Source organism: Hyperolius riggenbachi, chromosome 12, assembly GCF_040937935.1.
Source record: "Hyperolius riggenbachi isolate aHypRig1 chromosome 12, aHypRig1.pri, whole genome shotgun sequence".
Taxonomy (NCBI): Eukaryota; Metazoa; Chordata; class Amphibia; order Anura; family Hyperoliidae; genus Hyperolius; species Hyperolius riggenbachi.
In genome coordinates this window covers 198,818,939-198,843,509 of record NC_090657.1, presented here as the reverse complement: position 1 = coordinate 198,843,509, position 24,571 = coordinate 198,818,939, and the positions used below count along the sequence as shown (strand labels likewise).

The 24,571-nt window shown below is 46.5% G+C and overlaps 1 protein-coding gene across 7 annotated transcripts in view; it reads left to right on the top strand.

Moving 5' to 3' along the window:
* ZMYND8 (zinc finger MYND-type containing 8) overlaps positions 1 to 24,571 on the top strand; it is a 212,898-nt gene that overhangs the window by 4,940 nt on the left and 183,387 nt on the right. For 6 of the 7 annotated variants that reach the window (XR_011025253.1, XM_068263092.1, XM_068263097.1 and 3 more), the window contains exon 2: positions 22,064 to 22,123. The exons of the other annotated variant lie outside the window; for it this stretch is intronic. The gene's annotated coding sequence lies outside the window, so the exon portion shown is untranslated. The remainder of the gene's footprint in view (positions 1 to 22,063; positions 22,124 to 24,571) is intronic. 7 annotated transcript variants of the gene reach the window in all.

Below are 24,571 nucleotides of genomic sequence, written 5' to 3'. Positions count from 1 at the left end.
GCACCTCAACAACGCTACAGTGGAAACAGGCCCATCCACTTGCATTACATGTGCGAATCTGCATGCGTTGGACGCATGCAGATTCGCGATAGTGGAAACGAGCCCTAAAAGGATTCATCAGGAATGCTGGAAAATATTGGTCGCAAGGCCTTAATCAGATGCACGGCAGTAACGCATACCTCCCAACATTTTTAAATCAGAAAGAGGGTCACTTATGCCATGCCCCTGACACACCCCTAATTATACCATGGAAATTTCATAGGAAAATGTTTCTTAATTCAAACCACACTGGTCCTTTCTATCCTGATTCATTTTCCTTCATATTAAGATATTAAAATAAGAAATATATCAATTTAAAGGAAATAACTAACATTTAGAGTATATTAACCACTTGAGGACTACAGTCTTTCTAACCCTTAAGGACCAGGCACTTTTTTTCCATTCAGACCACTGCAGCTTTCACGGTTTATTGCTCGCTCATACAACCTACCACCTAAATGAATTTTGGCTCCTTTTCTTGTCACTAATAAAGCTTTCTTTTGGTGCTATTTGATTGCTCCTGCGATTTTTACTTTTTATTATATTCATCAAAAAAGACATGAATTTTGGCAAAAAAATGATTTTTTTAACTTTCTGTGCTGACAGTTTTCAAATAAAGTAAAATTTCTGTATACATGCAGCGCGAAAAATGTGCACAAACATGTTTTTGATTAAAAAAAAAACCATTCAGTGTATATTTATTGGTTTGGGTAAAAGTTATAGCGTTTACAAACTATGGTGCAAAAAGTGAATTTTCCCATTTTCAAGCATCTATGACTTTTCTGACCCCCTGTCATGTTTCATGAGGGGCTAGAATTCCAGGATAGTATAAATACCCCCCAAATGACCCCATTTTGGAAAGAAGACATCCCAAAGTATTCACTGAGAGGCATAGTGAGTTCATAGAAGATATTATTTTTTGTCACAAGTAAGCGGAAAATGACACTTAATGACAAAAAAAAAAAAAAAAAAAAGTTTCCATTTCTGCTAACTTGCGACAAAAAAAAAATGAAATCTGCCACGGACTCACCATGCCCCTCTCTGAATACCTTGAAGTGTCTACTTTCCAAAATGGGGTCATTTGTGGGGTGTGTTTACTGTCCTGACATTTTGGGGGGTGCTAAATTGTAAGCACCCCTGTAAAGCCTAAAGGTGCTCATTGGACTTTGGACCCCTTAGCGCAGTTAGGGTGCAAAAAAGTGCCACACATGTGGTATTGCCATACTCAGTAGAAGTACTATAATGTGTTTTGGGGTGTATTTTTACACATACCCATACTTGGTGGGAGAAATACCTCTGTAAATGACAATCTTTTGATTTTTTTACACACAATTGTCCATTTACAGAGTTATTTCTCCCACCCAGCATCGGTATGTGTAAAAATACACCCCAAAACACATTGTACTACTTCTCCCGAGTACGGCGATACCACATGTGTGGCACTTTTTTGCACCCTAACTGCGCTAAAGGGCCCAAAGTCCAATGAGTACCTTTAGGATTTCACAGGTCATTTTGCGGAATTTGATTTCCAGACTACTCCTCACGGTTTAGGGCTCCTAAAATGCCAGGGCAGTATAGGAACCCCACAAATGACCCCATTTTAGAAAGAAGACACCCCAAGGTATTCCGTTAGGAGTATGGTAAGTTCATAGAAGATTTTATTTTTTGTCAAAAATTAGCAGAAAATTGATTTTTATTGTTTTTTTCACAAAGTGTCATTTTCCACTAACTTGTGACAAAAAATAAAATCTTCTATGAACTCGCCATACACCTAACGGAATACCTTGGGGTGTCTTCTTTCTAAAATGGGGTCATTTGTGGGGTTCCTATACTGCCCTGGCATTTTAGGGGCCCTAAACCGTGAGGAGTAGTCTGGAAATCAAATTCCGCAAAATGACCTGTGAAATCCTAAAGGTACTCATTGGACTTTGGGCCCTTTAGCGCAGTTAGGGTGCAAAAAAGTGCCACACATGTGGTATTGCCGTACTCGGGAGAAGTAGTAAAATGTGTTTTGGGGTGTATTTTTACACATACCCATGCTGGGTGGGAGAAATAACTCTGTAAATGGACAATTGTGTGTAAAAAAATCAAAAGAGTGTCATTTACAGAGGTATTTCTCCCACCCAGCATGGGTATGTGTAAAAATACACCACAAAACACATTGTACTACTTCTCCCGAGTACGGCGATACCACATGTGTGGCACTTTTTTGCACCCTAACTGCGCTAAAGGGCCCAAAGTCCAATGAGTACCTTTAGGATTTCACAGGTCATTTTGCGGAATTTGATTTCCAGACTACTCCTCACGGTTTAGGGCCCCTAAAATGCCAGGGCAGTATAGGAACCCCACAAATGACCCCATTTTAGAAAGAAGACACCCCAAGGTATTCCGTTAGGTGTATGGCGAGTTCATAGAAGATTTTATTTTTTGTCACAAGTTAGTGGAAAATGACACTTTGTGAAAAAAACAATAAAAATCAATTTTCCGCTAACTTTTGACAAAAAATAAAATCTTCTATGAACTTACCATACTCCTAACGGAATACCTTGGGGTGTCTTCTTTCTAAAATGGGGTCATTTGTGGGGTTCCTATACTGCCCTGGCATTTTAGGGGCCCTAAACCGTGAGGAGTAGTCTGGAAATCAAATTCCGCAAAATGACCTGTGAAATCCTAAAGGTACTCATTGGACTTTGGGCCCTTTAGCGCAGTTAGGGTGCAAAAAAGTGCCACACATGTGGTATTGCCGTACTCGGGAGAAGTAGTACAATGTTTTTTGGGGTGTATTTTTACACATACCCATGCTGGGTGGGAGAAATAACTCTGTAAATGGACAATTGTGTGTAAAAAAATCAAAAGATTGTCATTTACAGAGGTATTTCTCCCACCCAGCATGGGTATGTGTAAAAATACACCACAAAACACATTGTACTACTTCTCCCGAGTACGGCGATACCACATGTGTGGCACTTTTTTGCACCCTAACTGCGCTAAAGGGCCCAAAGTCCAATGAGTACCTTTAGGATTTCACAGGTCATTTTGCGGAATTTGATTTCCAGACTACTCCTCACGGTTTAGGGCCCCTAAAATGCCAGGGCAGTATAGGAACCCCACAAATGACCCCATTTTAGAAAGAAGACACCCCAAGGTATTCCGTTAGGAGTATGGTGAGTTCATAGAAGATTTTATTTTTTGTCACAAGTTAGTGGAAAATGACACTTTGTGAAAAAAACAATAAAAATCAATTTTCCGCTAACTTTTGACAAAAAATAAAATCTTCTATGAACTTACCATACTCCTAACGGAATACCTTGGGGTGTCTTCTTTCTAAAATGGGGTCATTTGTGGGGTTCCTATACTGCCCTGGCATTTTAGGGTCCCTAAACCGTGAGGAGTAGTCTGGAAATCAAATTCCGCAAAATGACCTGTGAAATCCTAAAGGTACTCATTGGACTTTGGGCCCTTTAGCGCAGTTAGGGTGCAAAAAAGTGCCACACATGTGGTATCGCCGTACTCGGGAGAAGTAGTACAATGTGTTTTGGGGTGTATTTTTACACATACCCATGCTGGGTGGGAGAAATAACTCTGTAAATGGACAATTGTGTGTAAAAAAATCAAAAGATTGTCATTTACAGAGGTATTTCTCCCACCCAGCATGGGTATGTGTAAAAATACACCACAAAACACATTGTACTACTTCTCCCGAGTACGGCGATACCACATGTGTGGCACTTTTTTGCACCCTAACTGCGCTAAGGGGCCCAGAGTCCAATGAGTACCTTTAGGCTTTACAGGGGTGCTCAAAATTTAGCACCCCGCCCACTTGCCAGGACAGTTAACAAACCCCACAAATGACCCCATTTTGGAAAGAATACACGCTAAGGTATTCCATGAGGGCCATGGTGAGTTCATAGAAAATGTTATTTTTTGTCACAAGTTAGCGGAAAATGACATTTTGTGAAAAAACAAAAAAAAACCACAAAACCACAATTTCTGCTAACTTGTGACATAAAATAAAACATTCTATGAACTCACCATGCACCTCACGGAATACTTTTGGGTGTCCTCTTTCCAAAATGGCATCATTCGTGGGGTCTGTCCTGGCATTTTAGGGTCTCTGCAATCATTACATGTATGGCCAGTATTAGGAGTTTCTGCTATACTCCTTATATTGGGCATAAGGGTAATGCACTGTGGGCTGAAAGGAAAAATTTACGTCAAACAATCAATCAATGTGGATGAAAAAATATCTGCCAAAAAATTTTGGAGAAAAAAAAAAAAAAAAAAAAAAAAGAGGAAGGCGTCTGCCAGGACATAGGAGCTGCCGCCCCAAAAATCCAAACCCACCAGCTCGTATGCCCTGGCAAACCTGATTTATCCATTCACACCGATCGATGTGGATGAACAAATCATTGCCAGAGTTCTTTTTTGATACAAAGTGTTTGCCAAAGCATATGAATCCCCAACACCACTCCTCGGCCCATATGCCTCGGCAAACGTATCTTTTTGACTGCGGAGGAGAAATCTCGTCCTGCAGCGCTGCATGCACCGACTTATGTGTAAGCTGACAGACGCGCATTGTTCTGTCAGGATGCACCATCAGTGCTGCAGCTGATTGGTCGGTCTGGATAGAAAAAAGAGAGAAGAAAAAAGACAAAACAATACAAAAAGGAGGAGAAGGCGTCTGCCAGGACATAGGAGCTGCCGCCCCAAAAATCCAAACCCACCAGCTCGTATGCCCTGGCAAACCTGATTTATCCATTCACACCGATCGATGTGGATGAACAAATCATTGCCAGAGTTCTTTTTTGATACAAAGTGTTTGCCAAAGCATATGAATCCCCAACACCACTCCTCGGCCCATATGCCTCGGCAAACGTATCTTTTTGACTGCGGAGGAGAAATCTCGTCCTGCAGCGCTGCATGCACCGACTTATGTGTAAGCTGACAGACGCGCAATGTTCTGTCAGGATGCACCATCAGTGCTGCAGCTGGTTAGTCGTTCGCTCGGTCCACCTGGAAGGTTATTGGATGGAAAAAGGAAAAAAAATACAAAAAAAAACAAAAAACAGGCAAGCAGCAAAGCAATTACTTCATTAACATTAATAAACTGAACTTTTTTAATAAAAACCTTAACATTGCAAACTAAACATTAGCTTCTTTGCTTACCTGTTTTTTGTTTTTTTTTGTTTTTTTTAACTTACCTCCCGAGGACAAACCTCTCCTCCCCCATGGGACAATGTGCGAAGTGCAAATCGCACAGAGTTGTGGCGAAGTACATTACGCATTTTGTCCCAAGTGAAAGGAGAGGTTTCTGGCAGCCCTGTGTATTACGCTCTCTCAAAACCAGATGTTTGGTTTCACACTGCATATTGACATATCCGGTGGGTCGAGCCCGCCGCACCGTATCGTCCAAAACAGACCTTCAGGGAATACCACAAGAGTAGCATTCGGCCTAGTAATGAACTGCGTCGCCATAGACTAACATGACTTCCGGGCCGATCGAAATTGCCACAGAAGCCACGCAGTAACGTAGGCATGCACTAGTGTTAAGTCAAGCACTTCCGGCGTAGGGGGGGACCGCAAAGTGTGACTTTCGCTAGGCATTTTGCCCTAACGCATCGCAGCAGTGTGAAATAGCACTGAGAGACCCTTGTGTGCCTACCGCTGTGTCTGTAGTTCCCTACTCTCTAATAGTGTACCTGCTCATGGTACCTCTCAAAACACTCCCCTAGGCATAGTCCAGGCTGGTCAGGGCAGCGGGGACAATAAACAGTGGTGTCACGCCTTGTTCCAGCCCTGCTGCAGACACGACAGCGTTTTCTTCGGATTCGGTGACCTGGGGTACTTGGAATCGGATAGGCGTAATGCCTTCCATGCAGCCTGCTAGTTGCATCTTGGGGTTGGGCCCGGGCACCTCCTGGATACAGGAGTTCCATAGTGATCTGTCTCTGAAATTGTAGAAACGATCCAGTTCTCCCAGCCTTACTGTAGAGAACAAAGCTGTTGTAAACTGCCAATTGAATTAAATAAAAGGACACTTTTTTATACCAGCGCCTTGTTTTGCGGGAAAGTAAATAGGGCGCTAACCTCTGGTCATTGAAGTCCACCCCTCCCATGTTGGTATTATACTCGTGGACGACAAGGGGTTTTTCAATGACCTCAGTTCGCCGTTGAATTTGGACTGTCGTGTCTGCGTGAATGGTGGACAGAAAGTAAACGTCCCTCTTGTCCTTCCATTTCACCGCGAGCAGGTCGTCAGCACTCAATGCGGCCCTCTGCCCCCGTTGAAGTTTGGTGGTAATGAGCCGTTGGGGGAAGCCCCGGCGACTATGCCGCACGGTGCCACAGCATCGGATTCCTTCTAACTTTAAGTGCTGATAGAGGGCCACACTTGAGTAGTAATTGTCCACATAAAGATGGTACCCCTTCTGGAACAAGGGTGACGCCAAGTCCCACACAACCTTTCCACTGCTCCCCAGGTAGTCAGGGCATCCGACCGGCTCCAATTTGGAGTCTTTTCCCTCATAGACTCTAAAATAAGATGTATAGCCTGTGGCCCTTTCACAGAGCTTATACAGTTTCACCCCATACCGGGCGCGCTTGCTTGGGATGTACTGTTTGATGCCAAGGCGCCCGGTAAAACGTATGAGGGACTCATCTACGCAGATTTGCTGTTCAGGGGTATAAGCATCTGCAAATTTTGATGACAGGTGGTCTATGAGGGGCCGCATTTTGTGGAGCCGGTCAAAAGCAGGGTGGTCACTTTCATGACAGGTTTCATCATCATTGAAGTGCAGGAAGCGCAGGATGTTCTCAAATCGTGTCCTGGACATGGCAGCAGAGTACAAGGGAACATGTTGTGATGGGTCTGTAGACCAATAAGACCGCAACACATTTTGTTTGATTTGACCCATGTTTAAGAGAAGGCCCAAAAAAATTTTAAGTTCGGAAACTTGGACTGGTTTCCACCGAAATGGCTGGGCAAGGAAGACATTCGGATTGGCGGTTAGAAATTGTGTGGCTTTACGGTTGGTCTCTGCCACGACTAGGTCTAAGAGATCCTGGGTGATGAACAGATAAAAAAAGTCTAGGGGCGATCCTAGATTATCTGTCATCACCTGGACTCCAGACTGGGCGGTGAAAGGGGGCAGTACGGGTGCGGCGGTATCAGGGGATTGCCAATTTGGATTTGCCAGCACCTCTGGTAAACTAGGGGTAGTACGGGCCCGTCTACTTGATGGCTGCGACTGGGGTGTTACTACACGTGCCACCGAACCAGTTTCAACTTCCACGCTGGTGCTCGCCACTTCACCAGGGTGTACGGAAGTACTGGTTCTAGGTCCAGGAGATGCTGTGCTGCCTGCCCCACCATGAAATCTCAGACCAGCACGAGCACCACTCTGCTGCCCTTGAGGCTGATCCTGCGCCACCTGCTGTCCAACGACATGGGGTGTGGTACGGCTGGCTCTAGCCGGGACCTCAACCTCGTCATCACTATCGGTCAGTGAGCCACTGCTCAATTCAGGTACAAACTCTGACCCAGATGATTCGTCGAATGGTTCGTCCCAATCGTCCTCATCCGACTGGGCCATGTACCTGAGAACCTCATCATCGGAATACCCCTTTTTTGCCATGGTGGACTGCTAAATTTAGGGGGTATTCCTCTGAGACTACCCAGAAAAAAGAGCACCTACTTAGCGAAAGGGAGTATTTGAGCGGTAGAAAGCTGTGATCACTGAGTTTTGATTAAAAAAAAAATCAAAACTGATGTTTACAGTGCACAGCTAGTGTACAGTGGTTTTTGCAGTGATCAGAAAAAAAAATTCTGTCACTGCGGTGGGGTGGGCTGAACGCAAGTGCAGGCGAGCGATCAGACCTGATCGGGCAAACACTGCGTTTTTTAGTGGATCCTAGTGACCCTAATAGATCTGACTGCGATCAGTAATGATCACTTACAGATACTATATAGTAACAATGTTGATTAGCGACAGTGATGACGCTAATTAGTGACTGTGGTGCAGTGGGCTGAGCACTAACTGACACTAACAAAGGGGCCTAGCTAACTGGCCTAACTGCTAACACTAGTGATACTAAAAAAGTGACAGTTTCCACTGATCACTGTTTTTAGATCACTAGGATAGTGACAGGGGGGTGGTGGCGAGTGGGGAATCAGAAGCAATCAGAAACAATCACAGGCCAATCACGGGACAATCAAAGCCAATCACAGGCCAATCACGGGACAATCACAGGCCAATCACGGGACAATCACAGGCCAATCACGGGACAATCACAGGCCAATCACGGGCCAATCACAGGCCAATCACGGGGCAATCACAGGCCAATCACGGGACAATCACAGGCCAATCACGGGACAATCACAGGCCAATCACGGGACAATCACAGGCCAATCACGGGACAATCACGGGCCAATCACGGGACAATCACAGGACAATCACAGGCCAATCACGGGACAATCACAGGCCAATCACGGGACAATCACAGGCCAATCACGGGACAATCACAGGCCAATCACGGGACAATCACAGGCCAATCACGGGACAATCACAGGCCAATCACGGGACAATCACAGGCCAATCACGGGACAATCACAGGCCAATCACGGGACAATCAAATACAATTACGGGACAATCAAATACAATGACAGCACAATATGACAGCACAATCAAATACAATGCACTGGGAAGGTGATTGGGGGGGGGGGGGGGGGGGGGTCTGAGGGCGATCTGAGGGTGAGGGGGGTTGATTAGGTGCCCGCACGGGGCAGATTGGGTCCTGATCTGATGGGTGGCAGACACAGGGGGTGACCGATGGGAGGTCAGTGAGTGATTACAGGGGAGAATAGATGTAAACAATGCACTGGGGAGGTTATCAGGGGGGGGGTCTGAGGACAATCTGGGGGTCTGGGTGGGTGATCAGGTGCCCCCAAGGGACAGTTTAGGGTCTGCTCTGATGGGTGGTGGTGACAAGTGACAGACAGGTGATAGACAGGTGGTCAGTGGGTGAGGCAGATGCAGTACAGTATACAGTATACAGGGGTGGGGGGCTGGGGGGGGGGTCTGGGGGGATCTGAGGGTAGGGGGGGGTGATCAAGGGACCCTAGGGGGCAGTTAGGGACCTAATCTAAATAATAGCGTCGGCAGATAGTGGCAGGGGGTGATTGATAGGTTTATTAGGGGGTGCTTGGGTGCAAACTTGGGTCTGCTGGGGTGGTCAGGGGGGGTTCTGAAGGCTGGGGTGGGCGATCGGGGGGTCTGTGGGTGTAAAAAACCTGTTCTGTGCTTGCTCTAACAGGGCTGCCTCCTCCTCCGAGATCCGTGCGAAGATGCGTGCAGAGGAGGAGGAGGCAGCCTGTATAATACACTTTGTTACGTAAACAAAGTGTATTATACAATACTATTGGCCAGATCGTATTTTTAAACCCCGCCGGCGCTGCTAATTGGCCGGCGGGGTATCGGGCAAGGTGGGCGGGACCTTTCGCCGCGGGGAGCGCGCGTCATAGATGACGCGATCGCTCCCCGGACACGCCTTAAGGACCCGCCGCCGTCAGGCGTATTGCGGTCCTTAAGGCGTCCACTTTGCCGCCGCCCATGGGCTGTGGGCGGTCGGCAAGTGGTTAAAAACTTTTTTTTTTCAGTAGAAAAATGCATATATTTACATAGATCTGTACATGAGTCCTGAAAGAAGGACAAATGAGGAGGAAAGATGGACAGGGTTCCCAAAGAGGGACTGTCCCTCCAAAAGAAGGACAGTTGGGAGCTATAGTAACGTTCAATATCACAATGACCAAAAAAAGTTGGTAGTTGTGTCCCCACCATCAAGTGTTAATGTGTCGGGGCAGTGCTTTTCAGCGCTGCTAGATTTGGGCGCAGCCAGTGCCGCCATAGACTGGAATGGGAATCGGTCTATAGCGGCGCTCAGTGAGTAATGTCGGCGCCATTAGAAGACGGAGCCGAAGTTGCTTAAAAAACATAATAATTCGGCTTCCAGCAATAGCTGGAAGCCAAATTATTTCATTCTCCCACTATCCATGGCGGCCTGGAGGGGGAATAGTAATTAAAACAGCCCAGACTTGTGCAGAAGCAGGATCAGCCATATACCGCTGTATCCTGCGCCCAAGTCTACCGGCGCCGATTTCAAATGTACTCCAATGTGTCCCCTGTGTGCAGTGTTGAAGTCTCGCCGGCGTGCTGATGCGAATCCTGGCCAGGGGCACCGCCAGCATGCAAGTGAGGCACGCCCCCCGCTTGGGGCCTCACACTACAGGAGCCTCGCTCTGCTACTGGCGGCTCCCAAGTGGTGTGGCGGGAGGGTGGGGGCAGAGAGAAGTTTCAACTCGCCTTCCTCGATCACTGCATGTAGCCTCTAACTTCATCCTGTCCCAGCATCTGGCGCGATGGTAACAGCGCCCCCTGTGATGACGTAACCGCATGTCATCACGGGGGCGCTCTTACCAATGTGATGGACACTGGAACAGGAAGAAGATAGAGGCTGCATGCGGGCATCAAGGAAGGTGAGTTGAAACTTCTCTCTGCCCGCTCCCCCTGCCCTATGCTGGAGACACCTACCTATCTAACCTATACTAGGGGCATCTACCTATCTAACCTATACTGAGGGGTACCTACTTATGTAATCTATACTGCGGGCATTTATACCTGTGTCCATGTGGGGTGAGGGGGGGGGCACATTTTACACCCTCGCCCTGAGTTAAATTTAGCCTAGAAACTGCTAGTATTTGGCCTCACCCATATGTTTTAGTCACGCCCAGTTTTCACAGTTATGTGGTGTGGCTACCCATTTTTTCGCCTTCTTTCAGGGATGGGGGCCTCAAGTTAGGGACTGCTTGGGGACACCAAAACTTTGGCTGCACCCCTGCCTCTGCTGTGACGCGTTTACCTGTATCACGTGACACTGGCACATGCAGTGATGTCACTACATGCGATGGTGTCATGTGGTACAGGCACTCGTGGTAACACCAAAGGTGGCCAGGATTTGCTCCGGCATGTGACAGCCTTCAGCACTGGGCAAAGAGGGACTATTATACACTTGGGGGCTGGCAGCAGGACGATTTCCAATACATTTCCTGCTGAAATATATTGGAAATCAGTGTGTAAAGGGGCCCATACACCTAACGATTTTTCCGCCGATATACAGCAGATTCGATCACTGATCGAATCTGCTGTGAAATCGTTGCGCAAACGCTGACAGAACGATCGATTTCCGTCCGAAATCAATCGTTCCCGTCGATCCGTCCGTGCAGAAGATTTTACTCAATCGCCGGTGGGTCAGGAGTGCGTCGATAGCGGCGTTCGAAAGACCGACGCTAGCGGCAATACATTAGCTGCTCCGGCCGGCGCAACTCCCCGGGTCTCCGCTATCTTCTTCTCTGCGCTGGGGTCCGGCTGGCTTGGCTTCACTGAACTTCCTGTCCCGGCAGGAAGTTTAAACAGTAGAGCGCCCTCTACGGTTTAAACTTCCCCCCGGCAGGAAGGTCAGTGAAGCCAGCCACACCCGGAGACCAGCGCGGGGAAGAAGACAGCTGAGACCTGGGGAGTCATGCTGGCCGGAGCAGGTAATGTATGCAGGGGGGCGGCGGCAGCTTCACAGATTGTGATCGGTTTCATGCTGAAATCTGTTCACAGTCTGTTTGCAGTAAAGGCAGCCATACGATCCCTCTCTGATCAGATTCGATCAGAGAGGGATCTATCTGTTGGTCGATCTGATGGCAAATCGACCAGTGTATGGCTACCTTAAAGTGAACCTTAAGCCAGAAAAAAAAAAAATCAGTTTTACTCACCTGGGGCTTCTACCAGCCCCCTGCAGCAGTCTTGTGCCCTTGCAGCCACTCACTAATCCTCTGGTACCTCCGCCGCCAGCTAGTTTTGTTTTTGCCGACAGGCCCGTCAGGACTGGCCATGCGTAGCTTTTTCCGCATTCCAGACTGTAATTAGCGCTATTGCGGGCCGCAACGCGTACAAAAATACGCGTTGCCGCATATCTATGCTGTCGTAATGCAGCAACGCGTATTTTTGTACGTGTTGCGGTCCGCAATAGCGCTAATTACAGTCGGGAATGTGGAAAAAGCTACGCGTGGCCAGTCCTGACGGGCCTGTTGGCAAAAACAAAACTAGCTGGCAGCGGGGGACCAGAGGATTAGTGAGTAGCTGCGAGAGCACAGGACTGCTGCAGGGAGCTGGTAGAAGCCCCAGGTGAGTAAAGGTAGCCATACACTGGTCGATTTGCCATCAGATTCGACCAGACAGACAGATCCCTATCTGATCGAATCTGATCAGAGAGGGATCGTATGGCTACCTTTACTGCAAACAGATTGTGAACCGATTTCAGCCTGAAACCGATCACAATCTGTTGTGGTGGTGCTGCCGCCGCTCCCCCCGCCCGCATACATTACCTGCTCCGCTGGTGCGACTGCCCCCGGTCACCGCTCTTCTTCTCCGTCTCCGCTCTGGTCTGCTCTGGTCTCCGGCATGCTTCCCTTCTTCCTGTCTGGGGGAAATTTAAACAGTAGAGCGCCCTCTACTGTTTAAACTTCCTGCCGGGACAGGAAGAAGGGAAGCATGCCGGAGACGGAGAAGAGCGGAGACCCGGGAGTCGCGCCGGCGGAGCAGGTAATGTATGCAGCTCTATTGCGTCGGTCGTCGGGCACTTAACGCCGCTAGCGATGCGCTCTTTACCCGCGGGCGATCGACGGTTATTTTCCGCACGGCGCGATCGGACGGAATGGATCGAAATTCGGCGTGTAGCGTGAACGATTGGCAGCAGATTCGATCCCAGTGATCGAATCTGCTGTCGAAACGGGCGCAAATCGGGCCAGTGTATGGCCACCTTAAAGCTCTTTTTTTTTTCTGGCTTAAGTGTCCCTTTAAGCAGGCAATAGATCCCTATCTGATCAAAGAGTGTTCTTTGTAATGATTGATCTGGTGGCAGATTGACTAATGAAATGGCTAAAGCCTGTTACACACAAACAAATTTGATTTGCCAAGTTTACCACTTCCATGTAGTATGTTTACCTACACAATCTGTTCAGAGTGTTCTCATTCTGTTGGGCTTTCATACTGCATAGAGATGCTAAAATTGGTCAGTGATTGGCCAACCAAGGATGTGTATGTACGTATCCTAAAGGCCCATACACACGCCTGACCAAGGCAGCCAATAATGACCGCCATAGCTGATAGGTGTGTGTACATTGTCAGCCTACCCCACCCTGAAAGAATTCCACCCGTTGGATCACCTTATCCACGTAATGGCCAATTGCATTGTCTGCAATGCCAGCCATGAGACGTCTTGCACGCCCCGCTCCGTCGTCCCACTTAACTATCCGGCTGACTTGTGTCCTCCAGGTCCAGCTCATGCGGCAGGTTTCCTCCGTGTGTTCTCTATCACACCATGGGCCTTATGCAATTCACTTTTTCTACCTGAGTTTTCTCCTAGGAGAACATTTTTCATCTTTGATTTAAAATACATTTTTAGCACTTTGCAATGGAAAAGTATCAAAATGTAAGTAAAAAGTACTATCAAATTTATTTTGAGAAATTTTTTTTGCTTGCTGGTGGTTTAAAATGCATTTTATTGACACGTTTTCAAATATCACCTAGGAGAAAATTCAGGTGAAAAAGTGAATTGCATATGGGCCCATATGAGAAGCCAGAGTTCAGACACTAGAGCCCCAGCAGCATGCATGCCGGCATGGCCAGATTTCAGGCAAGGCCACAAAGGCCATGGCCTAGGGCACCAGAAAAAAAAGGGGCGGCAGTGGGGTGCTAATTGTGTGCAGTGAGCTGTGCATAATTTAGTCAAAATATGGTACATGGTATTAAGTGTTTTGTTTTTGAAGTGCAATGCCCGCCACCAGGGATAAGTAAGCTTGAATTTGAAAAGCGAACTAGTGGGATTTAGAGGGGGGGGAGGCTGTCAGGCTGTCACTCTGCCTTCTTTCCTTCTGATTTGCTCCACAACTTCTGATTCTTCCGCCATGCCAGTTCTGCTGTCACCTGCTAATCTCTGCAATCACTTCACTAACTGTCCTCAGTGGAGTTTACAATCTAATGCTAGGCACACACTATGAGATTTTCTGGCAGATCGATTATTTCCAACATGTCCGATCTGATTTCCAATTGATCTCCAAGTGTTTTCCAATTGATTTCCAATAGGAGTGAAAGGAAAACACTCGGAAATCGATCTATAACAGGGACAGATTTACTGTCAGATCGATTATTTCCAACAAGTTTGGTTTGATCTGTAATAGATTTTCCTATCGATTTTCCACAGAAGTGAATGAAAAAACAATCGGAAATCAGATTAGGCCTGTTGGAAACAATCGATCTGGTAATAAATTATGTGTGTACCTAGCATTATCCATAGACCCCAAACAAGCAGATGCAGATCAGATGTTTCTGACATTGTCAGATTTTATTGTTTCTGGTGTTAATCAGACACTACTGCAGCCAAATAGATCAGCAGGGCTGCCAGGCAACTGGTATTGACTAAAAGGAAATAAATATGGCAGCTTCCATATTCTTCACACTTAATTTATCCTTTAAAGCAGGGGTCCCCAACCCCCCAATCTTTTTGAGCCTGGGGCCCACTATCCTGACCAAACTTCTCTCTGGGGCCCGGGGGGGGGCGTGGTTAGTGGCAGTGGCAGCCCTCCCCCCTTTTTTCCCTGATTTTGAGTGTAGTATATAGGTAAGTAGTTATCTAGGTATAGTTGCCTCCAGTATAGGTAGCAAGTACAGTTACCATAATATAGCAAGTACAGTTAGCCCAGTTTAGCCAGTACAGTTAGCCCAGTATAGCCATAACAGTTAGCCCAGTATAGCCAGAACAGTTAGCCCAGTATAGCCAGAACAGTTAGCCCAGTGTAGCCAGTACAGTTAGCCCAGTGTAGCCAGTACAGTTAGCCCAGTGTAGCCAGTACAGTTAGCCCAGTGTAGCCAGTACAGTTAGCCCAGTGTAGCCAGTACAGTTAGCCCAGTGTAGCCAGTACAGTTAGCCCAGTGTAGCCAGTACAGTTAGCCCAGTGTAGCCAGTACAGTTAGCCCAGTGTAGCCAGTACAGTTAGCCCGGTACAGTTAGCCCAGTGTAGCCAGTACAGTTAGCCCAGTGTAGCCAGTACAGTTAGCCCAGTACAGTTAGCCCAGTGTAGCCAGTACAGTTAGCCCGGTACAGTTAGTCCAGTGTAGCCAGTACAGTTAGTCCAGTATAGCCAGTACAGTTAGTCCAGTACAGTTAGTCCAGTGTAGCTAGGATAGGTGCCCCAGTGTAGCTAGGATAGGTGCCCCCTCCCCCTGTGGCCGCCACTCCTGTTACCTTATGAGCGGGCGGCCGCTTCCTTCCTTGTATTCCCCATAGCCGCTCTCCTCTTTGCAGCAGCTTCAATTACAGCATCACGTCACACGGCTTCCTGTAGCGGCAATATGCATCACCGCTACCATGGGAACCGCTGCCGTGTCCTTCTGCCTTACAGCAGCCGTGTGACGTGATGCTGTAATTGAAGCTGCTGCAAAGAGGAGAGCGGCTATGGGGAATATAAGGAAGGAAGCGGCCGCCCATTCATAAGGTAACAGGAGCGGCGGGGGGGGGGGGGGGGGGGAGGGAGAAAGGCCAGATCCGCCCCTCAGAGAACTGCCCATGGACCACCAGGTTGGGGACCTACGCTTTAAAGCACCGAGGACAGGATGACTCGCACCAGCCAAACAAGTGTGAGTATTGCTGATGGCTGAAGGAGGCCTGGGGGCGGCTAATCCACAGATTTTGAATCAGTTTCATGCTAAAAACAGATTCATAATCTGTGTGCAGTATGTGAGCAGCCTATGATCAGAGAGGGATTTATCTGAAGGTCAATCTGGTAGCCGTCTGCATCTGCAAGTGTATGGCCACCTTTAGGCTGGTGCACACTTGTCAGTGCATGAAGGGTCCCCGTTTTCTGTCATGTGCGTTTTTGTGTTTAGTAATTTTTTTGTGAGTTTTTCTTGCATTTTGTGTGCGTTTTTACGCGTTTGCGGTTTGCATATACAAAACTCATATGCATTTTTAATGTGTTTTCCATGCATTTTTTAATTGAATAGTGTTTTATGCAAATCACTAGGAAGACAAAAGGATGCTGAAATACATCAGAAAACAATACAAAAAAAAACTCATAAAAAGGCATGAAAAACGTGTGCAAAACGCATTACGTTACGTTTCCATTGACTTTCATTCTGTGGGTTTTTGAAAATTATGCAACAAAACCAGCGTTTTAAGAAATACATGTTTGAAAACGCATACAGAACGTATATGCATTTTTTATATGCGGTTTTTGATGCAGCTGATTGACTACCATTGTAGGCAGAAACACTGCGTTTTCCGCAATGCTAGCGTTTCTGCTAAGTGTGTTCCTAGCCTTACACTACCTGCCCGTCACTAAGGCTACTTGCACACCAAGACGTTGCGTTAGGTGCTACGTTAAGGCCGCATAACGTGCACCTAACGCAAGGCCTGGTGCTCTTCGATGTGGACGTCAGAGTGAGCCGCGTTGTGCAGCTCACTCTGGCGTCCGTGATGCGTACTCTTGGACGCATGCGGCATCACGTGGTCCCGCCGGCCAATCGCAGCACAGAGTGGCCGCACCAGGAAGTAAACACCGTGCAGTGCAGTGAATATTAATTAGCCATGTGCCTGGCCGCTCTCCGCTCCTCCCCAACATGACTGCACATGTGCAAACAGTCTAACGCGGCTTAAGCTGCTGTAACGCCGTAGCATGCTGCATTTTCGGAAGAACGTGCAGCGTTATATGTAACGCAACGTGGGCAGTGTGAATAGCCCACTTGTGTTACATTGCTGTACGTTGGGGGAGCGTTACAGGCTGCACTAACGTGCGCCTGTAACGTCCCTGTGTGTAAGCAGCCTAAGGGCCCAATTCTACTTGCCGCATCGCCTTGTGTCAACAACTGGATGCGACGCCATGCGTCTTCTTATTGGCGGCAATGAGGACTCGGATGCAAGCTGCAGAAATCTGCAGCATGCTATCCATAATTTCCCCCGCATCGGATTGCGCCACATCGCGTTGGGTAATTTGCGCCAATGGAAACACTTCCATTAACTTACTTTAGGAGCGGTTTAGTTGTGGTGCGATGTGATGATCGCACCGCCACTGTATACTGTTGTACGGGAAGAGGTGACGCTTGTAGCCCAGTCATGTAAGAGCTATATTGTACAGTGGGTTGCAGAAGTATTCGACCCCCTTGAAGTTTTCCACATTTTGTCACATTACTGCCACAAACATGCATCAATTTTATTGGAATTCCACGTGAAAGACCAATACAAAGTGGTGTACACGTGAGAAGTGGAACGAAAACCGTACAAGATTCCAAACATTTTTTACAAATCAATAACTGCAAAGTGGGGTGTGCGTAATTATTCGGCCCCCTGAGTCAATACTTTGTAGAACCACCTTTTGCTGTAATAACAGCTGCCAGTCTTTTAGGGTATGTCTCTACCAGCTTTGCACATCTAGAGACTGAAATCCTTGCCCATTCTTCTTTGCAAAACAGCTCCAGCTCAGTCAGGTTAGATGGACAGCGTTTGTGAACAGCAGTTTTCAGATCTTGCCACAGATTCTCGATTGGATTTAGATCTGGACTTTGACTGGGCCAGTCTAACACATAGATATGTTTTGTTTTGTTTTAAACCATTCCATTGTTGCCGTGGCTTTATGTTTAGGGTCATTGGCTTCAATTCATCAAGCATTACCGCATTCGGTAATGCTGAAAACAGCTGACTTAACAGAGCACTTTAGAAAATGTTAAGTCATCAAAGCTGTTACCGAATGAGAAGCTGAAATGACAGAGCAATGAGATAAATTACCGACATGTGCTCAACACATGTCAGCAAATGTCAGTAAATGCTAATTCATCAAGGTTACCAAATTCACTAACACATTCTATGTTTATCTCCAGCTCTCCCCTGTCTTAACAGGCTTCGAAAGCCTTCTGTGTGAATGTTTTCATGATTAGCAGGAGCAGGCAGCCAATAGAAACAGCCCCTGTTCTCCTGCAAGTGCCATAGGTCACACAGGCTTCTCCACACAAGCTTTCAGACTCCCCAGGCAGTGAGCAGAGAGAAGGGACAAAAGATATCCCCAGATACCCTTCAGTGGTGTAACCCTTTGAGTCCCTGTTTGAAAATGCAAAGATGCAAGTGGTGAAATCCAGGGCTGTGGAGTCGGTCCAAAAATCCACCGACTCCGACTCCTCAGTTTAGGATTCCTCCGACTCCGACTCCGACTCCACGACTCCGACTCCTCTAATTTGCATATTACAATTTTGTTGATTAAAAGTATGTAACATGAAATTTGTCTCTTAACTGCCAACGCTTAGGAATTTTACAAGACAACTGAAGTGAGAAGGATATGTAGACTACTATATTTATTCCCTTTAGACTAAAACTAGTCCTTGGTAAGAGTACTTGTAAAAGGTACAAACCGGAACAAAGAACATCTATCAGGCCCTAGGCAATGTAAGTGTGGGTACATGTAAGAATGATGTGCAGGTACTCTGCAGGGGAATGAGGAGATTGTAAACAGACAACACCTCTGTGTTCAATGTGCACAGCATTCTCAGTGGATTCCCTGCAGCTCTGTGGGGAGTGCATATGTAGAGTATAGTACTACTGTGTAACAAAGTAAACCTGAGACAGATGAAATTAAAGTTTTATACATACCTGGGGCTTCCTCCAGCCGCCTTCAGGATAATCAGTCCCTCGTTGTCCTCATCCGCCACCTGGATCCTCTGCTTTGAGTCCAGGTACTTGAGCCAGTCAGGCGTAGTGCGCATGCACACACTCCGCCGCCAGGAGCATACTACACCTGTGCAGCACTATTGCGCAGGTGCAGAATGTTCCTGGCTGTGGGAGCGGCATGTGGCCGGACAGCGCTGACTGGCTGAATTACCAGGACTCATAGCAGAAGATCCGGGTGGTGGAGGACAGCGAGGGACTGATTAGCCTGAAGGGGGCTGGAGGAAGCCCCAGGTATGTATAAAACTTTACTTTTCATCCGTCTCAGTTACCCTTTAATTTGTAGTCACCAAACCAAATTTTAACAACATATCAAATTATTTGATTTCATCAGCAAAGGGAGTGCATACATTTGCATAAATCAGCATCAATGCAGAATTATTTCCATCTCGTTGACCATCTCTATTAGTGACACAGCTACACATCAGGCTTTATTCTTACAGCATAGATGTTATTTAGTATATATAAGAGATTCCTGTGTACACATCATATAAACAGTCACAATCAGATATGTATATCTGACCTTAAAAATACGGGGACTGCTTTATTGAAGCAGCACAAGTAACTAATTTTGATTGGTTTATTTCATTTTTGTGGACTAAGCACAGCTATTACTGTATATATACTGTATATATCCATTATTTTTCATGACTATTATCTGAGAAATAGAACATTTTATCATATTTTCTATTTTAATTACAGTTACAAATTCATTAGGAGTCGGAGTCGGAGTCGGTGCATTTTTTCCCGACTCCGACTCCGACTCCAGGCACCCAAAATTGCCCGACTCCACGACTCCGACTCCACGACTCCGACTCCGACTCCACAGCCCTGGTGAAATCACCAAGCATGGCATTTGTAATGTCTCCAGGAAGTTCATCTACGTTGTGGCAAATAAGTAAAATGTTAAGAAAGACTGATGGACAGATTCAGAGCAGCAGAGGCAGTATAAATAACAGTAAATATAACACATGTTTAAATCTAAAGGGATGTCTGGATGCCTTCTATTGTAATAGCTTGTAACAACACAGGGACATTCCAAGCTGCTCTGCACCACTCTGCTGTTATGGAACAGCCTTTGATGAATTGAAGCCTAGTAGTTCGGTAACTTAGTACGGTAACTTAACGAACCTCTACCACACGTGAAAATATTGATGAATTAGCACAGTGAAGTGTAAAATACCGAATGCGGTATTTTAAGGACTGGGATTTTGTTATCGAACACCCTTTGATGAATTGAAGCCATTGTCCTGCTGGAAGGTGAACTTCTGACCCTGTCTCAAGTCTTTTGCAGACTCCAAGAGGTTTTCTTCCAAGAATCCCCTGTATTTGGCTCCATCCATCTTCCCATCAACTCTGACTAGCTTCCCTGTCCCTGCTGAAGAGATGCACCCCCCGAGCATGATGCTGCCACCACCATATTTGACAGTGGGGATGGTGTGTTGAGAGTGATGTGCAGTGTTCATTTTACATTTTGGCCAAAATGTTCCATTTTGGTCTCATCTGACCAGAGCACCTTCTTATTTATTTATTTGTTGTATTTATAAAGCGCCAACATATTACGCAGCGCTGGACAGTAAATAGGGTGACATACAATATTTAGGGGTGACATACAGCAAAATGACAATACCTGAATACAAGAAAGATCAGATCATGCAGCACAGTATGAGTACAAGGTAATGCTTAGTCAGTCACTGGATGGAGCATGGAGGTTAGGCAAGTTAGGTTCACTCAGATGCCTAGCATGGGTTCACAGTAATGGAGGTGCATGTTCAGGTTGGACACAAAAGGAGGAGGACCCTGCCCAAAGGCTTACGATCTCCGTCGTGTCTATCTTCTTCCACATGGTTGCTGTGCCCCCCCACATGGCTTGTGGAAAACTGCAAACGGGACTTCTTATGCTTTCTGTTAACAATGCCTTTCTTCTTGCCACTCTTCCATAAAGGCCAACTTTGTACAGTGCATGACTAATAGTTGTCCTATGGACAGAGTCTCCCACCTGAGCTGTAGATCTCTGCAGCTCGCCCAGAGTCACCATGGGCCTCTTGACTGCATTTCTAATCAGTGCTCTCCTTGTTCGGCCTGTGAGTTTAGGTGGATGGCCTTGTCTTGGTAGGTTTACAGTTGTGCCATACTCCTTCCATTTCTGAATTATCGCTTGAACAGTGCTCCGTGGAATGTTCAAGGCTTTGGAAATCTTTTTGTAGCCTAAGCCTGCTTTAAATTTTTCAATAACTTGATCCCTGACCTGACTTGTGTGTTCTTTGGACTTCACGGTGTTGTTTCTCCCAATATTCTCTGAGGCCTGGTGCACACCAAAAACCGCTAGCAGATCCGCAAAATGCTAGCAGATTTTGAAACGCTTTTTCTTTTTCTGCAGCGTTTCAGCTGGCGTTTTGCGGTTTTGTGTAGCGGTTTTGGTATAGTAGATTTCATGTATTGTTACAGTAAAGCTGTTACTGAACAGCTACTGTAACAAAAAACGCCTGGCAAACCGCTCTGAAGTGCCGTTTTTCAGAGCGGTTTGCGTTTTTCCTATACTGAACATTGAGGCAGAAACGCATCCGCAATCCAAAATCTGCAGCAGCCTGGGAGTATGCGTTTCTGCAAAACGCCTCCCGCTCTGGTGTGCACCAGCCCATTGAAATACATTACCCTAGCGGATCCGCACCCGCAAGCAGATCGCAAACGGCAGCGGAAACGCTCCGGTGTGCACTAGGCCTTAGACAACCTCTGAGGCCGTCACTGAGCAGCTGTATTTGTACTGACATTAGATTACACACAGGTGCACTCTATTTGGTCATTAGCACTCATCAGGCAATGTCTATAGGCAACTGACTGCACTCAGATCAAAGGGGGCCGAATAATTATGCACACACCACTTTGCAGTTATTTATTTGTAAAAAATGTTTGAAATCATGTATGATTTTCATTCCACTTCTCATGTGTACACCACTTTGTGTTGGTCTTTCATGTGGAATTCCAATAAAATTGATTCATGTTTGTGGCAGTAATATGACAAAATGTGGAAAACTTCAAGGGGGCCGAATACTTTTGCAACCCACTGTATGTATAGCCACAAAATATAAAGCCTACAACATGAAACATAGGTTCATGTACTTCCGTGTTATGCCATTATTTGGCTCCACCCACAAGCTGTGACCACACCCACTTTTTGCATGGTGAATGGGCTTATGTTGTTTGTTGTTTACAGAAGCCCACTGTTGACTGTGTCCTCCACTGAAGAGCATGATTTACTGCAGCATCTAAATTGGTAAGACAAGTATTTTTAAGTATATTTAATTTTTTTTGGGGGGCGGGGGGGAGAGTCAAAATAACCATACACTGGTCATACTTACCACCTGTGTAGTCTACTACTCTATCGCTTTCTCCTCTCCCACGTCCTGTTTGACCACTGTGATCAGTGGACTTCTCCGTCCTCCATTTTAAAGATGGCAATTACCCCCTAACAGCTTCCTGGTCAGCACACTGTTAAACTGTAATATCACCCATTTGAGCCATAGGGAAACATGAACATTACCTTGCACATTCAGTTGTAACTGACAGCTGCTGATATATAACTGACAGCAACTGGTATATTTCAGTTCTGACAAAATATTGTCAGAACTGGAAGGGATCACTGTAAGAAGAAAATAGTGAGCCTCTGAGAGGAACTGACAGTGAGGTTAGTATGTAATATTCATTTGCAGCTACGTCATGTGTTTATTTTAAATGATTTTACTCAGTTCAGGTTCCCTTTAAGGCCTCTTTTCCACGAACTGTTTACAGGCAGTGAAATGCCTCTCAAACTCTCACAACTGCTCGCTGCTGCCTGGCAACTGCTCGCTCAGCACACAGCTCAACAGTTCGTGGAAAAGAGGCCTTAAGGTATGTACACACCTGATTTTTTTTTTGACTTTTTTTTTTGATTTTTTTTTTACCAACCGTCAGGCGTGTGTTTGTCAAGTCAGGCGTGTGTACGTAATGTCAAGCGACTGATAACAGCCAGTTTGCCTGATCCGCTTGGCGGAACCTGTTGGACCAAATGTTGTTCAATCGACTGTTAGGTCCTTACGTGTGTACAAACAACTTCCAGCCGTTTGTCCAACTAATAGTCATTCAAACATACAGTTGTTTGATCTGACCTTTGATCTATTCCATAGTTCTATTCAGTCCAATGTCTAGTCAAACGACCTGCAAATTGGGTGAAATTAGCATATCATCCATTTAGTTGGTCTGTGTGTACATGACGCTTGAACGACTTGTTGTTTGCACATTAAGTTGTTCAAACAACGACAATCAGGTGAAAAATCTGACGTGTGTACGCACCTTAAAGAGAGTCTGAAGCGAGAATAAATCTCGCTTCAGACCTCATAAATAGCAGGGGCACGTGTGCCCCTGCTAAAACGCCGCTATAGCGCGGCTTAACGGGGGTCCCTTCACCCCTAAATCCCCCTCGGTGCAGCGGGGGAGCGCTTCCTGGTTGGGGCAGGGCTAACCGCCGCAGCCCTGCCCCACGCGCGTCTGTCAGCGCGTATCTCCGCCTCTCCCCCGCCCCTCTCAGTCTTCCTTCACTGAGAGGGGCGGGGGAGAGGCGGCGATGCGCCGCTGACAGACGCGACTGGAGGCAGGGCTGCAGCCGTTAGCCCTGCCTCCAGGAAGCAATAAATCTGCGACCTTTCTACGACACTCTTTTGCGGGGGGTGGGTTGGGGGTGAAGGGACCCCCGTTTAGCCGCGGGATAGCGGCGTTTTAGCAGGGGCACACGTGCCCCTGCTATTTATGAGCTCTGAAGCGAGATTTATTCTCGCTTCAGAGTCTCTTTAAGGCCTCTTTTCCACAAATTGTTTTTAGGCAGTGAAATGCCTCTCAAACTCTCACAACTGCCTGGTAACTGCTTGTCGCTGCTTGGTAACTGTTCACTGCTGCCTGGCAACTGCTTGCTTAGCACACAGCTCAACAGTTCGTGGAAAAGAGGCCTTAGTCCTCTTTTCCACGGGCAATTGTTAGGCAGTGAAATGCCTCTCAAGCTCTCACAACTGCTTGCTGCTGCCTGGCAACTGCTTTTTTAGCAGCCAGTTCAACTGCTCGTGGAAAAGAGTCCTAAGACCCCTTTTCCACAGGCAGTTGATAGGCAGTAAAATGCCTCTCAAACTCTCACAACTGCTTGCTGCTGCCTGGCAACTGCTCACTGTTGCCTGGTAACTGTTGCTGAGCACACAGTTCAACTTCAAAGGAATTTGAGTGGTCCATTTTAAGGCCTCTTTTCCACGGATTGTTTAGCTGTGTGTTTAACAAGCAGTTACCAGGCAGCAACAAGCAATTACCAGGCAGCAGTAAGCAGTTGTGAGAGTTTGAGAGGCATTTCACTGCCTATCAACTATCTGTGGAAAAGAGGCCTAAATGTGAACAAATTTACTTACAGAATTTGCATAATACCACATCAACTCAGTTATTTGCACCTCATTGACCTTTCCTACTGATTATCCTCATACAAAGTTCCAGTTCTACCCAAAGGAGTTTACGCTTTTAAAACAAAAGAAACTAGAAAATCGGTAATAAGGTAATCTATCTTATGATATTCCTGCAGATTAAGGTTGGAAATCTATGGAATAGTAAATCGGGCACACTGGGCACCAAAGAGTAGGGCTCGTTCTCAGTACAAGAGCCTTTCTAAGCGCTTGTGATTTTAAAAGCTAATGTTATCCTATGTGAGTGTTCA